General features: G+C 33.4%; 1 pseudogene across 1 annotated transcript; it reads left to right on the top strand.

Annotated features, from left to right (window-relative positions):
* Positions 1-18: 18 nt before the first annotated feature.
* LOC143236470 (cytochrome P450 4C1-like) lies at positions 19-14,191 on the top strand (annotated as a pseudogene). Its single transcript, XR_013019562.1, has 11 exons — positions 19-268; positions 1,646-1,757; positions 1,916-2,001; positions 3,005-3,195; positions 3,546-3,615; positions 4,902-5,029; positions 5,801-5,986; positions 6,670-6,843; positions 7,180-7,246; positions 10,575-10,754; positions 13,651-14,191. The product of XR_013019562.1 is annotated as a cytochrome P450 4C1-like (transcript).
* The last annotated feature ends 262 nt before the right edge of the window (positions 14,192-14,453 follow it).

Below are 14,453 nucleotides of genomic sequence, written 5' to 3'. Positions count from 1 at the left end.
CTCGAGAGTGAACACTAAATGTCGCCCATGAAAGAATTAACCATGATTTTAGGCAGCGTTCCTAGATACTTGAATGACTGGTACGTCACCATATTTTTACTTTGTCTATCTTTTGTTCTTACGTTCCTACCATCTTGGATAAGATGGTATAAGGTGAGAAACACAATCAATAAACTCCCAGGAATTGACTTCCGAAACCCATTCGTTGGTAACGCGTCATTGGTCATGCGACATAAGGATGCCAGAACGATAGATAACATCAACTTGAGTAAGTAGACTTAGAGCTCTAAGGCATTAATAACGAGCTATTTTAGTGTGTTTTCTGTTTAGAACATTAACTAAGTAATCCTTAAGAGACTTATTAGTGTAGTTGAATTGACGTTCCCCTCATGTTGCGAACATGCGCCACGACGCAGTGGTCTGGCAGATATTGCGTATCGAAAACATTACTAAACATTATGAGTTTCTGATCTGTAAAACATGACTATTATAATATTTTATAAGCACTGCTTACGTGATAAAATATAAATTGTTAAACTTAAGTTGATACAACTGTGACATGAAACAACAATTGCGATTATATTTATAAAGCTTATAGAGTTTTGCATTTTGATTAAAAAAAACACTTAAAACATCTAGACTTAGAAAAGGAAAGTGTTCAACATTTATACCCAAAGAGAAGCTTTTAATCTACAAATATCACACGTGCATGTTAAAAATAAAATTGATTTACAGTTTATGATTTTGTCTCAGCCGTCCGTGAGTACAGCGGTAAGTCGAAGGACTTACAACGCTAAAATCAGGGGGTTTGATTCCCCTCGGTGGATTCAGCTTTGCTATAAGAAAAACGCATGATTTTGCCTCATGATGCCAGGTTGAAATATATAAAGTTTGGAACACCTGCTTATGAGGTAGTATCTTTATTTCTCTAAAGTGTTCGTCTGTGACAGTGAGACATGATCACGTACAACATTTATTCATAAATACTGCTCTTTAATTACGTGGGAACGTCTTTAAAAGGAACCATGTTGAAATGTGTTACATGTTTTTTAATCCTGTTATATTCGAAATTAAAATATTTTCTTTACCGTCCATATTTTTCTTTTAGAAGAAGTTAGATGTCGTTTGAACCTGACCCCGCATATCTTTAAGACTTAAAATCTCAGAAGGTAAATGTAATCGAGCTTTCCAACTGAGTTCGTATTGAGATATAATGCATGTCTTGCTGTCTAAGTACCTTTATAAATAAGGTCAATCCCACTATTTGTTGGTAAAAGAGAAGCCCAAGAGTTAGTGATGGGTGATAATGACTAGCTGACTTCCCACTTGTCTCACACTGTTAAGTGAAGGACGGCTAGCTCGTGTAGCTTTGCGCGAAATTTAGAAACAAAGAAACAATAATTGTAACTTAATGTGCCGCCGGTTTTTAGCAAAATATTGCAAAACTAACAATAACAAATAAATTGTTACATCACACACCTGAAAGGTCTCTGTGTTACTAAAAGAAATATGAAGGTTTCCAAATTTCATTTCATACGGAACCAATTTTTGAGGAAGTTTCTATATTAAATAAGGGTGCATGAAAAACGTTGAGAAACAATTCCGTAAACAGCCCGTACTGACGATTCATATTTACTTTATTTAGTATTGTTCCAAGTCACTTGTGGGTTCGCTCAATTGTTTCACAAGGAAAGGATATATCGTTTCTGGAATGGAATTCGACCTTCTGTAGCGTTTTTAAACCAGAAACTATAGAGGTAAGTAAACAAACATTGCATTCATTCCAACATTATCTTACACATATAAGGTATAAGCAAAATATTAATATTAAGGAACTAAAAACCGTTGTTACAAAATACCACATTGTGATCAGTGCGTGGAACTGATGTAATATATGATGGATTTTTTATTTCAGGTGATTCTCAGAAGTTCCACAATATTAGAAAAATCAACTGAATATTCTTTTTTGCATCCATGGCTGGGATCAGGATTGTTGACAAGGTAATTAATAAAATCAGGGCCTTAAAACCACTATTCCTACGGGGACACCAAACATACCCAGCTCATAACATTTTTCAGTTATATTGTCAATGCATTTTCCCCAGATTTATATAGACCCAAGAAGATAATACATACACGAGTTATACTTTAAAGACTGACAGAAACAGTACATGTAAGCGATTATTAAGATATAAATACGTTTAATTGTTTAGAATAAATATACGCACACACATAGACATATGTAATTATTTTAAAATGATACCATTATGTAAATATGGTAAAAAATAACATTATAATGAATTTCACAAATAACCACTGAATAGTTTTTTAGTGTTTTTTTGCTAACATTCAAAAGACATTTCTTGCAAAAATACATTAATCATGACAAATAACCAAGACAACAATAGCTACGTTTTTATGAATTAACATAAATTATTAATATTTTGTTTTAGTAGGATGAGATTCAATGCCTATTATTATTTGTGTTTAGACCAGCCAAATACAATGCTACCATTCATAATATTTCTTTGGTTTTAAAATACAAACACAGTAATAACAAATGTTTAATTATGTGTTTTATACAGCGTGTTATTCAGCTGACTCATAGTTTCTACGTCTGTGGACGTTCTATGTTTTGTTTTATAGGAGGATTTCAACACATTTTGGGGAATTTAAAGATGATTTTAAAAATTAGAGATAATTAAACGCAGATGATAGATTTCAAATAAAAAATACATACTATGAAAACTAATTTGGATAAAAACTCTGATGTCAAATACAAAAAAGGGTTAATTTCTATTACGTAAATTGTACTTTTGATTTTTACTGTACACACGACTTGTATTGTTGACTGAAAACTTCTTTCGTGAAGAAACACTGATCTTATTGGACGTTGAATCGATATTGTCGTATCACGTCTTCACGATGGAATAGTCGTATCATATCGACATACTTTTAATATATATATATATATATTAAAATGTTTATCGTATTTGATACATAGTTTCGGGAGTAAATGGAGAAGAAGACGAAAGTTGGTAACTCCTGCATTTCACTTCCGAATTCTTGAAGACTTCATTCCAATGTTCAACGAACAGAGCCAAATCTTAGTGGAAAAGTTGAGACAAGCGCAGAGCGAGAAATGGGTGGACATAGCTAAATATGTTACTCTTTGTACGTTGGACACAATTTGCGGTGAGCTTTCATTTTCCCACTTCGGATTTGGTTTATTTTTAATTTCGCGCCAAGCTACACGAGTACTTTGCGGGAAAGTAAGAAAAACCCAAACCACTTACATCTGAAAAACCTGTTACGTATTTTAGAAGAGAATAAACCTATAAACTGATTTTAACTGTGACATTCTTGTAAATTTGAAAGTTTATTCTACCGGTAAAATCAATGTTAACAAAAAATAAAAATTTCGTCACAAATGTCTTTTGAAAAAAAAAAAAAGTCGTCGGACAGTCTTTGATACAAATTACTCTAGACATTATAAAACAATTGATGATAATTATTCGTCTATAAAAAATTCAACTATATTTCAGAAAGTGCAATGGGGATAAAGATTTGTACCCAAGAAAATACAGACTCGTCCTATTTGAAATCTTTGTACGAGTAAGCATATATTTCATTTTTCTATAGTTTTGTTGGATTCAAAGGAAATGGTACAATAAAAGTAAACTGTCAAGTGAAAATGAAGTAAACTTTAGTAAATATAAGTAAAACGTAATAATACAAAACAGAAATTTACTAGAGATCGAAAAGTAAGTCACTTTTTGGGATATATTACACTCCCAACTATTGTAATGTAGGAACAATAAAAACAATTTAAGTGTAAAAAAAATACATATTGATTTTGTATGTAGATTTTTAAAATCTTATCACATCCAACCCTGCCCCCGCTAGTACAGCGGTAAGTCTACTAATTTACACTGACAAAATCAGGGGTTCGATTCCTCTCGGTGGGCTCAGTAGATAGTTCGATGTGACTTTGCTGTAAGAAAAACACACCCATCCAATATATTGTCCTTTACTCGTTTGTTTAATGTACATGTTGATATTACTAAAAATAGCAAAGAACTGTGAAAAGATACAGCATTACTAAAATAATTTTTATCGTGTTTTCCTTACGTTTCTGTTCCTTACTTGGACTATTCAGAAACGGACTAGTAGTTGGTCGCAGGGTCCGGATCCCCAGTTTCTGATACAGAAGTAAAACAAAAAATGGAAAAGAAAAGATACAAGTAGTGGAAACATTGTTTATTAGTTTTGTGGGATATTTCATGCTCATATTTCTCCGTGTAAGAAGTTTTTGTGCAGTTTGTAATATGCAAGATGTTTAAAGATACCGTAAACAAACTTTTTTTCCAAATTACTATGATAAAGTTAAAGCTTATCAAAAACCTTTGGTGGAATTTCTTTATTAGTATCGACGGTGTGATTACTAAACTTCCCAGCTCTCTTTCTATCCCATCAGTGGGCATCGCTTGACATAACATGAAGGAAAGAAATATAATGAATTCCCGGTTATTGGCAATGGCTTCAACCTTTATTTTTACAACGCCAGAGTTTTAACATGACAGGGTTTATTGACGAGAAAAATAAGACGAATTACGAAACTACTGAGGTTTATATATACGTTTGACGAATATTAGTTTATGCAGATGTTGTAGAGATATTGCTATATTTATGTTATAGAAAAATAAAGAAGTTAAACTTGGGTAGGTACAGTTTTTGTTTTATTTTTTACGAGAACAACGAACGATTTATGCTTAACTCGACGCACCTTCTTTAAGGTTTTAGGCTTAGCACAGTAACTTCGATAATAGAACCCCGTGATAATATTTTCTATTCAGTAAATAGTGCATAGTATGATAATAATTTCTTTTTTCTTTACAAAGGGTTGGTGAAACGTTTGCGTGTCGTATGATACGACCGTGGCTTTGGCCTATGGTATTATTTTCACTATCTTCTTATGGGCGTCGTTTCAAAAAAAGGTTTAACAGAACTACACAACTTTACCAGAACGGTAGGTAATTACGAAAAGTTACACAAATAGCCCAAGAGACTTAATGGTACAAATAATAAATGATAAGTAAGTACTCTACCCTTCATATTAATTTCTTTCTTCATTAACTATGAGTTTGAGTTTTGTTAAGATTGTGAAAGAACAACAGATTACTGAAAAAAACGTGAAAAAAAAGAAAGTGAAATGGAAATGTTATGTTTCACAACTCAGACTTTATCTTTATGTCCATATATTATTCATTATGATAAACGTTTTCTATAGTTTCAGGCTTTTATAAAGAATAGTTAGGACTTAATGGTACGAAACTCTATTAAAATCCTTTATTAATTTATTATTTTTTTGTGATTTATGTATATGTATATTACTTATGCACTTAAATCAGCATAAACGTACTTATTATGTTAAATTAAAAATACATTTTGGGTGAACCCAGGATCCATTAAACGGCCAGAAGGTGTACGCCGTAGACAAGTTCCAGGGTGCTAATAAAAGGTGATACGTTTGATGTATCCACATACAGAAACCATCGTGCAGACTAATTGGGTAAGACAAAGCTGTGAAAAACAACAAAAAGAGGATATCTAATTCCGTTAGTTTAAACTTTAAAACAAATTAAACATACGATCCTGACTTTTAAACATAGTTATTTAACATACTCATGTGAGTATATTGCAGGTTTGAAGCAGCGTCTATAGAATAAAGATATTATGGTTAATAGGAGATTTCTGGTCTAATGTTTTAATTAACAAATTTGATGACACTTTTTTCTAGATAATTCGTAATCGTAAAGCCCAGATACTGGTGATCCGAGCTTCTGGTAATGAACAGGATGATAGAAACGATAATAAATTGAAGACGAGGCAACCTTTGCTAGACCTGATGATTAACCATCATTTGAATGATCCCAGCTTAACCCTGGAAGACATTCGTGAAGAAGTGGACACTTTCATGTTTGAGGTAAAAACGTTGGAATTTATATTCACTTTGTCCATTCCAACCTTGATCCTTTCTCTATTCATCCACCCACTACTGCCTACTTACATTTTTAATTACTCTCCAGATTTTCTTTCAGTCTTCCTATCTTTCTGTTGAAAAGTGTTATTTTATTCGATAACACATTTATCTACGTTTTTATTCAATGATGTAAACTTATTTACGCGTTTATTCAATAACACACGTTTATCCACGTATTTATTCAGTAGCATGTATGTATTTACATATATATTCAAAACTGTTCACTTAGTCCTTTTGTTTCTGTAACCTACTTTCCCATGTTTATACCTAATTCACAATTTTACCAGCCTGACTTACCATTCATATAAAACCGCATGAGAATATAGTCCAGAAATCTACTATTCTTCCAAGATCATCAACCAATTCAGTGCCATAAGTTTACCTTACTAATTGTTTAAAACACTCGCTCAACAATTGATACAACCAAACAACTTGGTACCATAAGTTTACCTTACTAGGTGTTTAAAACACTCGCTCAACAATTGATACAACCAAACAATTTGGTATTATAAGTTTATCTTACTATATGTTTAAAGCACACAGTCAACCAAATAATATATGTGTATAGATATATAGAAATATATATATATGTGTGTAGATATATAGCTATACATCTATTTAAACAGGGACATGACACGACTGCTATGGGAATTAGTTGGACACTTTATCTGATTGGTTTGGATTCGTTTGTTCAGAAAAAAATACAAGACGAACTGGACTCAGTATTTGGAAATGATACCGAAAGGTCCATTACAATAGAAGACATTAAACAACTGAAATACATGGATTGTGCTTTGAAAGTACGTAGGTTAATCCCTTGTTTTATTATTATTATTAATTATTCGTGTTAACAGTAGTAATAGCTTTAAATACTTTGTTTCTCTGTGTTAAATACATCTTATTATTACAGAAGTCACTTTTCTTGTTTCTTCATATCCATTAAATTTTCAACTTGAAAAGAGATTTAAAATATTTCCCGGTAGCATAAAATTATTATTTTACCCAGTTGTCAATAATGTGCTCAAATATATAATTTTATTAATTATAATTCATTGTTGTTCAGCACAACTTATAACTTAATTTATTTTGTTATCTTTTAAATCTGCACACAAACTTCGACCTTCTCTCCGATTCAGGAGGGTCTACGAATTTTCCCCCCAGTTCCTTTCATCGGAAGAACATTACGAGAGGATGTTGTAGTCAGTAAGTCCAAAGTTTCATTCATCTTAATAAGTTATCACGGTTACATTCATGTTAATGGTTTCGATCTCACTTTTTTGTTTTAACGAAAACCTAACAGTGACTTTGGATTAATAGTTATATACTGCGAGGTTAACAACAATGAAATGTTGTTTGGCCAATCATAATGAGGTTTTACCTGCTGTACAGTAATTGGATATTGGTTGGCAAATCGTAGTGAGGTTTCTACTTGATTTATAGTAATGAGGTGTTGGTTAATTAACAACAATTAAGAGTCTATTTTTAACAATAATGAAACGTGAACTAAATGTTGCTTAATTATGAACAGATGATAAAGATTTCTTTTCAATGACGAGAAAACCCTCTTGTAGAGAAAATATATATAGAAATGGCTGGTTTGGATTGAGAAAATTTTTTATGTAGAGGAGCGAACAACGTTTCGACCTTTTTCGGTCATCGTTATGTTCACAAAGAAAGAAAGAGGTAACTGACCGATAGCTGACCACATGTTTGAAAGGGGTTGTGTTACTGAGTGTAGGAATGTAGAGGGCGTGCTTGTATGTTTGATTATATTTATAAATATTGGTATAATGGTGTTCCTTTGTATTGGGCTTGAGTTGTTGTATAAGTAAGGCTTCTGTAATTTTGCGTTTGTTTATGTTTGTTTCTTTATTTAGTATTTGGGTGTTTTCTACGATTATGTCGTGTTCATTTGATTTGAAGTGATGAAAACGTGTGAAGGTGACTTTTTGTGTTCTTTGAATCTGGTTTCCATTTTTCTACTTGTTTCTCAATATAGAAGTCGTGTCAGTTATCACGTTGTATTTTATAAATAATGTTGGTGTGGTGTTTGTCAGTGTAGTTTTACACAGTATAGACCTTAGTTTTGTGCCTGGTTTTGAATAAATTTGGTATTAACTGGAAAGTCATATTTTGTTATTAGTTTTGACAAATATTGGTTATTTTTCTGCTGATGTCGGGAATATATGGTATGCAGCAGTATACGATTTCATGATTTTTTGATTCGTGGGATATATTTACTTTTTTGGTTGATTTTGCTTTATGTCTAGGCGTGTGCGTATAATGTTTTCTACGGTTTGTGGAGGAAACTTATTGATGTTGATGAAGTATTGTTTTACTTTGTCTAATTCGTCGTTAATTTTATCTGGCGAGCATAGTTTTATGGCTGTATTTATTTGGTTTCTTGGTATGTTGAGTTTTGGTTTTGTCCCAAGGAATATATGGGGTGATTATTCAGTGGATTTCTGTTTTAAATTGTGTATCGGTTCTTGTAATTTTGAGGTTAAAATATGATATTTGATTGCTTTCTTCCTGTTTACATCTCAAGTTAATGTTGGGATGTATAGAGTTAATGTGAATGAAAAAATTAAGTGTGAGTTCTGTAGATGTGATTCCCGCAATCATGTCGTCTACATATTTGTACCAGTATAGTGATGGATGTAATGCTGTGTTAATTGCTTGTGTTGTTTGCATCTTAGTTTTTCTAGTTTTTTAATGTGGCAGACCTTTTGTTCCTGACACTCCTAGTGTTGATTTGGTTTATGTTTCGTTGTATAAGAACGTAAAACTCTGGTTTAATGCAACATGCCAGTTAATGGTCCAGGTTCATTTTATGTTTTTGTAAGTCATGCAGTTCTTTGTATTTCGTGTTCAACATGGCTTTAAGTAGTTTTTCTGTAAATTTTGGATAATGTTTGTGCATTGATTAAAATTTTTTGATGGTTTTACCTTTACAAAGTTAGGGATTAGTTGTTTCTTTCTTCCTTAAACAATTTTATTCAAAGAATTTTCTTATAAAACCGTCAACATAATTTCGCAAAACAGAAAGCTAAAAAACAATCTTACAAAATGAGACATTAATTCCATTAAAAAGCTAAAACAAGACAAAAATTTAAGAATTCTAAAAGCGGATAATGGAAACGTTATAGTCATAATGAACACGTATGAATACATCCAAAAAAATGAAGAACTTCCTAAACAAAATACCACTAAAAATGAAAAAAACAAACACAATTTCAAAAACACTTTATTCCTACCTACACAAGACCAACTCACGCACACCACAAATATATTGTACGGCATCCCCAAACCTCATGAACAAGATTGTCCATTACGACCAATAATGTCCACATATGAATCGTTTACTTACAATCTTGGTAAATACATAACATGGGCATTCTCCAAATAGGTAACATTAACCAGCTCATTCATCAAAGACTTTTTTGAATTTCAAGTCTAATCTGAAGCCTGCAAGATAGCCTTGTAACTCTATATCCGAGATCCTAACCCATCAATAGACATTACCAGCAACCAACTAGCAACCTTCATAGATCAAGTCAAACTTCATGTTCAACAACCAGAACTATATACAAACAAATGGCCTAAGGATGGGTAACCCAGTATCACCAGTTCTAGCCAATATTTTTATGTTCGCTCCTCTACATAAAAAAATTTTCTCAACCCAAATCAGCCGTTTTTACATATATGAAGATTTCTTTTCCTTTTCACCAGAGGGGAATTTGAAAAGGTAACTTATTGAATTCTACGAAATTCCAGAACATAATTCACATACCTAAATTAATTTAGATTACTGTGTGGTGAAGTGAAACGGACTCTAAACCTCATACATAACTGATGTATGGTTGGTGAAGAATAATACGATGTGTTGTTTCAACGTTAATAAGTAATGTGTTGGTTGTTAAACAACGGTCACTTAATGATTGGTCAGCAGAAGTGGTTACAATATTTTGTCTTATAAAGAATGCTAAACAAAAGTCAGTTATTTGGAGTCAAGCATAATAACAAGTTTTTTACTGGTTTTTTTTCTTGGCTAAAAGTAATTAAATATTGGCTAAATAAGAATGTAGGTAAAAATATTTCAATTCTTTTTATCTAAAATGTTTAGGTTTATATCATCACGTCAAAAGTTTTTGCTTTGTTTAAATTTTTAAACTTTATCACTACTTTCCCGATAGATGGTCGAAGGCCACTTAGAGATGTAACCTGTTTCAACCACTCGTTCCCCTCTATGGTAAAGTGTTGTTTATTAGTCAGTCATTAGACACTAAAATGACATCACATAAGGAACGCTTAACGTTGTAGTTTGTACTGTTGTGACTTTAGTAAAACGTACTTATGTCGTGAATCACGAGGAGAATTATGCATCTACAATACAGCGAGATATATGAATGCAAAAGCAATAAATAAAATATTTGTTACTTTTAATTTTGGTTTTATTTATTCTTGATACAAAACACATTTGGGGACTCTGTGGAAGTAGAGCTATTTTTGTTTTTGTTGTTTTTAATAGATGGCTACCATATACCTCAAGGCAGTACTTGTTTTTTGAATATTTATATGCTGCACCGAAACCCAGACGTATTTCCAAACCCGGAAACATACGATCCGGATCGTTTTCTACCTCAGCATATAACAGGGCGTCACCCATACGCTTATCTTCCTTTCTCTGCTGGCCCTAGAAACTGTATTGGTAAGTATAGATTGCAGCTATCAATATATGGTAAATAGGACTAACAACTGATTATCTCCAGTCCGTACGAGCTGTGTTAGTAGCTTCGTAACATTTATTCATAAAAGTTGTGTTGCTAATGGTTCTCGCTTTTGGATATACATGAAATAATTTGAGTCGTCATTTACGTAAGGAAATCGGTTTTAGTTGTCAATAATCTGTTTAGAATTTTGCTCGTAGCTACACAATGGCTATCTGTACCAGCCGTTCCTAATTTAGCAGTGTGAGAGTAGAGGGAAATTAGCTAGTTATCACCACCCACCGACAACTCTTGAACTACTTTTTTACCAACGAATAGTGGGATTGACCGAAACAGTATAACGCCTTCCAAGCTGAAAGGGCGAACATATTTGGTGTGACGGGAATTCGAACTCGCAACCCTCGGATTACGAGTTCCTTAACCACCTGGGTCATGGATTTGGATTCCTGTCACACCAAACATGCTCTCCCTTTCAGCCGTGTGGGGGCATTATAATGTGACGTTCAATTCCACTATTCGTTGGTTAAAGAGTAGCCCAAGAGTTGGCGGTGGGTTGTCATGACTAGCTGTTTTCACTCTTGTCTTACACTACTAAATTAGGGACAAATAGCGCAGTCAGCTTTCGTGTAGCTTTGCACGAAATCCAAAGCAAATCAAATATATTTTATTTCATGGGAAGATTTTTCAATACAAGAGAAACATGGTCAGTATACTGCGTTTAATTAACAGCAGATGTTCATATGTATAAAACAAGAAATACAATATCTTGTGAGATAGCAAATTCTAATTTTTTTGTGATTATGGTTGTGTTAATTGTTCAGTTATTGTTTCCTTCTATCGTTTAATTTGTCTGTGAATTTTAAGTTGCATTAAAACGTTAACTCACTTTCTACATAATTATTTGTATTTTGTGTAAATATATATATTTGTGTATGATGAAACTGACATCAGATTCCGTAGCAATGACGTACAGTAGAATATGTAAATTTATGATCACATGAGGATGTACTCTCGTGATCTACTCTGTGAATATACACCCTGCCAGAAGCTTCATCGAGAGAGTGTCACAAGATAGTTATTATGAGATGTAACTTTGCTGTTTGTCACTCGACGTCACTGTAATACTGAATTTCCGCATTTTTGTGGGGGATTAGTTGTTGTTTTTCTACTTATTTTTCCGGTTCCATTATTATTGCTCCCAGTGGCATGTCTGCGGACGCACACCGCTAGAAACAGGGTTTCGATACTTGTGGTGGGCAGAGCACAGACAGCCCGCTGTGTAACGTTGTGCTTAATTCCAAACAAACAAATGTAAACGAGTATAATTGCCCCCAAGTGGCACAGTCGAATGTCTATGGACTTACACACTAAAAACAGGGTTTCGATACCCCTAGCGGGCAGAGCACAGATAGCCTATTGTGTAGCTTTGTGCTTAATTCTAAACAAACAAACAAAACCATTATTATTGATTTATTTATGGTAATTGTTCATGTAGGTATGAAAAGTCCTGGTTTGGCATTTGTTTATTGACATTGTTCTGGTAAGTATTGGATATATTTTTAAATGTTATAGTGAACACATTTGTTTTGTTGTTGAAGCTTGACTGTAGCGGCGTGTTCATTTTAGACCATAACAACTTCCAAATTTAAGAATCAATAATATTGGTAGGTTTAATTATCATATTTAATCATGTAGACAGATAAGTGTAGGTTTTCACTACTTCATAGGGTCTGGCATATCCTTGTAGTTAGAAGCGGTAAACTCGTAACATGAAAGTTCCAAATTCGAATCTCCGTCGCCGAACATGTTTGTTCCATGTGGTTGAAAATTGGGCTAACCACACATGTGTGAAACTTTTTGACTTATAAAACATCGGCCGCCACTAAAGTCGTTTAGATTAATGTTATAATGAGTAAATATATCATAATTGAAAGTGTAATGGCAATTAATGAAATTAAAACCTATTTGTTTATATTATGCACTTCCAGCAGAGAGCCGCAAAAATGTTTACGATAAAAGTAGTAACTTATTATAATAATATTACTTTAAATACAAAATTCCTAAAATAATGCAAAATAATTTTGATCGCAAACACTAAAATATGCGAATCCACTCGTTCTTGTTGAGGGTACGACCCCTGTTTGATAAACAGATATTTGTTTGTTTGTTTTGGAATTTCGCACAAAGCTACTCGAGGGCTATCTGTGCTAGCCGTCCCTAATTTAGCAGTGTAAGACTAGAGGGAAGGCAGCTAGTCATCACCACCCACCGCCAACTCTTGGGCTACTCTTTTACCAACGAATAGTGGGATTGACCGTCACATTATACACCCCCACGGCTGGGAGGGCGAGCATGTTTAGCGCGACGCGGGCGCGAACTCGCAACCCTCGGATTACGAGTCGCACGCCTTACGCGCTTGGCCATGCCAGGCCAATAAACAGATAAACTCCGACTATAATTTGTGTCTATGTTTTGCTTTACTTGAGACTAAACTTTACCGAACGTAAGTACTATCAGTAAATAAATGTATAATGTACAATCTCACGTTAGATTGTACATGTTATTGTACAAAATGTATACTGAATAATGTTTACATTTATCCGTAATTTATATCCGTTCAAAATCAAGTGCGCACGCATACGTGTCTCTCTTAGATAGCAAATTACGAGCGCATTCTATTATTATTGTAGATTAGTGAGGAAAACTCTGAACATGAATGAGGATATGACCCTATTTATTTATTCGGCTACATTTACTAGAGTAATTTATTACCCTACGACTACGCCAGCCCTTTAGGGTTTATATACTGATATAAAATATTTTAGGCACAAATATTTGAAATATTTTTTATTAATTATGGATTTTAAATATTTACAGGACAAAAGTTTGCAATGATGGAAGAGAAAGTTGTAATAGCAAATATTCTTCGCAACTTCAACGTGACTTCCTTGGACCCAAGAGACAAGATAAAAATCGACGCAGAATTAGTGCTTCGGCCTAAACAAGGATTACGGATGAGAATAGAACCTCGGGTACGAGAGTAAACCAAAAGGAATTAAACAAAGAAATCGGTATCACTACTCTGTATAAGAAGAAATTTTACTAAGTTCATTCTGAACTTTGTGTGTGTGATGGGTTGTTTGCCTTTTTTTCTTTTGTTGTTTCAGATTGTTTACGGTTAAAACAATGTCTATTTACCAAAAGTAGGGTTAGCTTACCTTCTACAAGTAAACGGAACTTAGATATTGTGTTGAATTTCTTGTATAAACTCTCTATATAATGAGATATTCTAGTTAGTGCTAAAAATTCAAAATATAATATAATATGGATTTATTAACTTTTCGTATTTGTGGTTTTAAAATTACTTAAGGTGCGGAACTTATTGTAATATTTACGAAATAAAGTGTAATAACTAGAATAGTAATGTAGTCTTCTTATCTTATATAAATTACTTATTACGGGTGTAAATATTACTGCGCTAGAGAATTCTGTGTTTGTCATCATCATTGTGAGAATTAAGTTTGTTTTAAATTTCTGGCAGGGCTATCTGTGCTGGGCCCTGGCATGGCCAGGTGGTAAAGCACTCGACTCACGATCCGAGGGTCGTAGGTTCGAATCCTCGTCGCACCGAACATGCTCTCGCTTTATCAGCTGTGGGAGCATTATAATGTGATGGTCAA

Source organism: Tachypleus tridentatus, chromosome 13 (assembly GCF_004210375.1).
Source record: "Tachypleus tridentatus isolate NWPU-2018 chromosome 13, ASM421037v1, whole genome shotgun sequence".
NCBI classification, from domain to species: Eukaryota; Metazoa; Arthropoda; class Merostomata; order Xiphosura; family Limulidae; genus Tachypleus; species Tachypleus tridentatus.
Note: the sequence above shows the minus strand (reverse complement) of the source record. Positions and strands in the feature narration are given on the sequence as shown.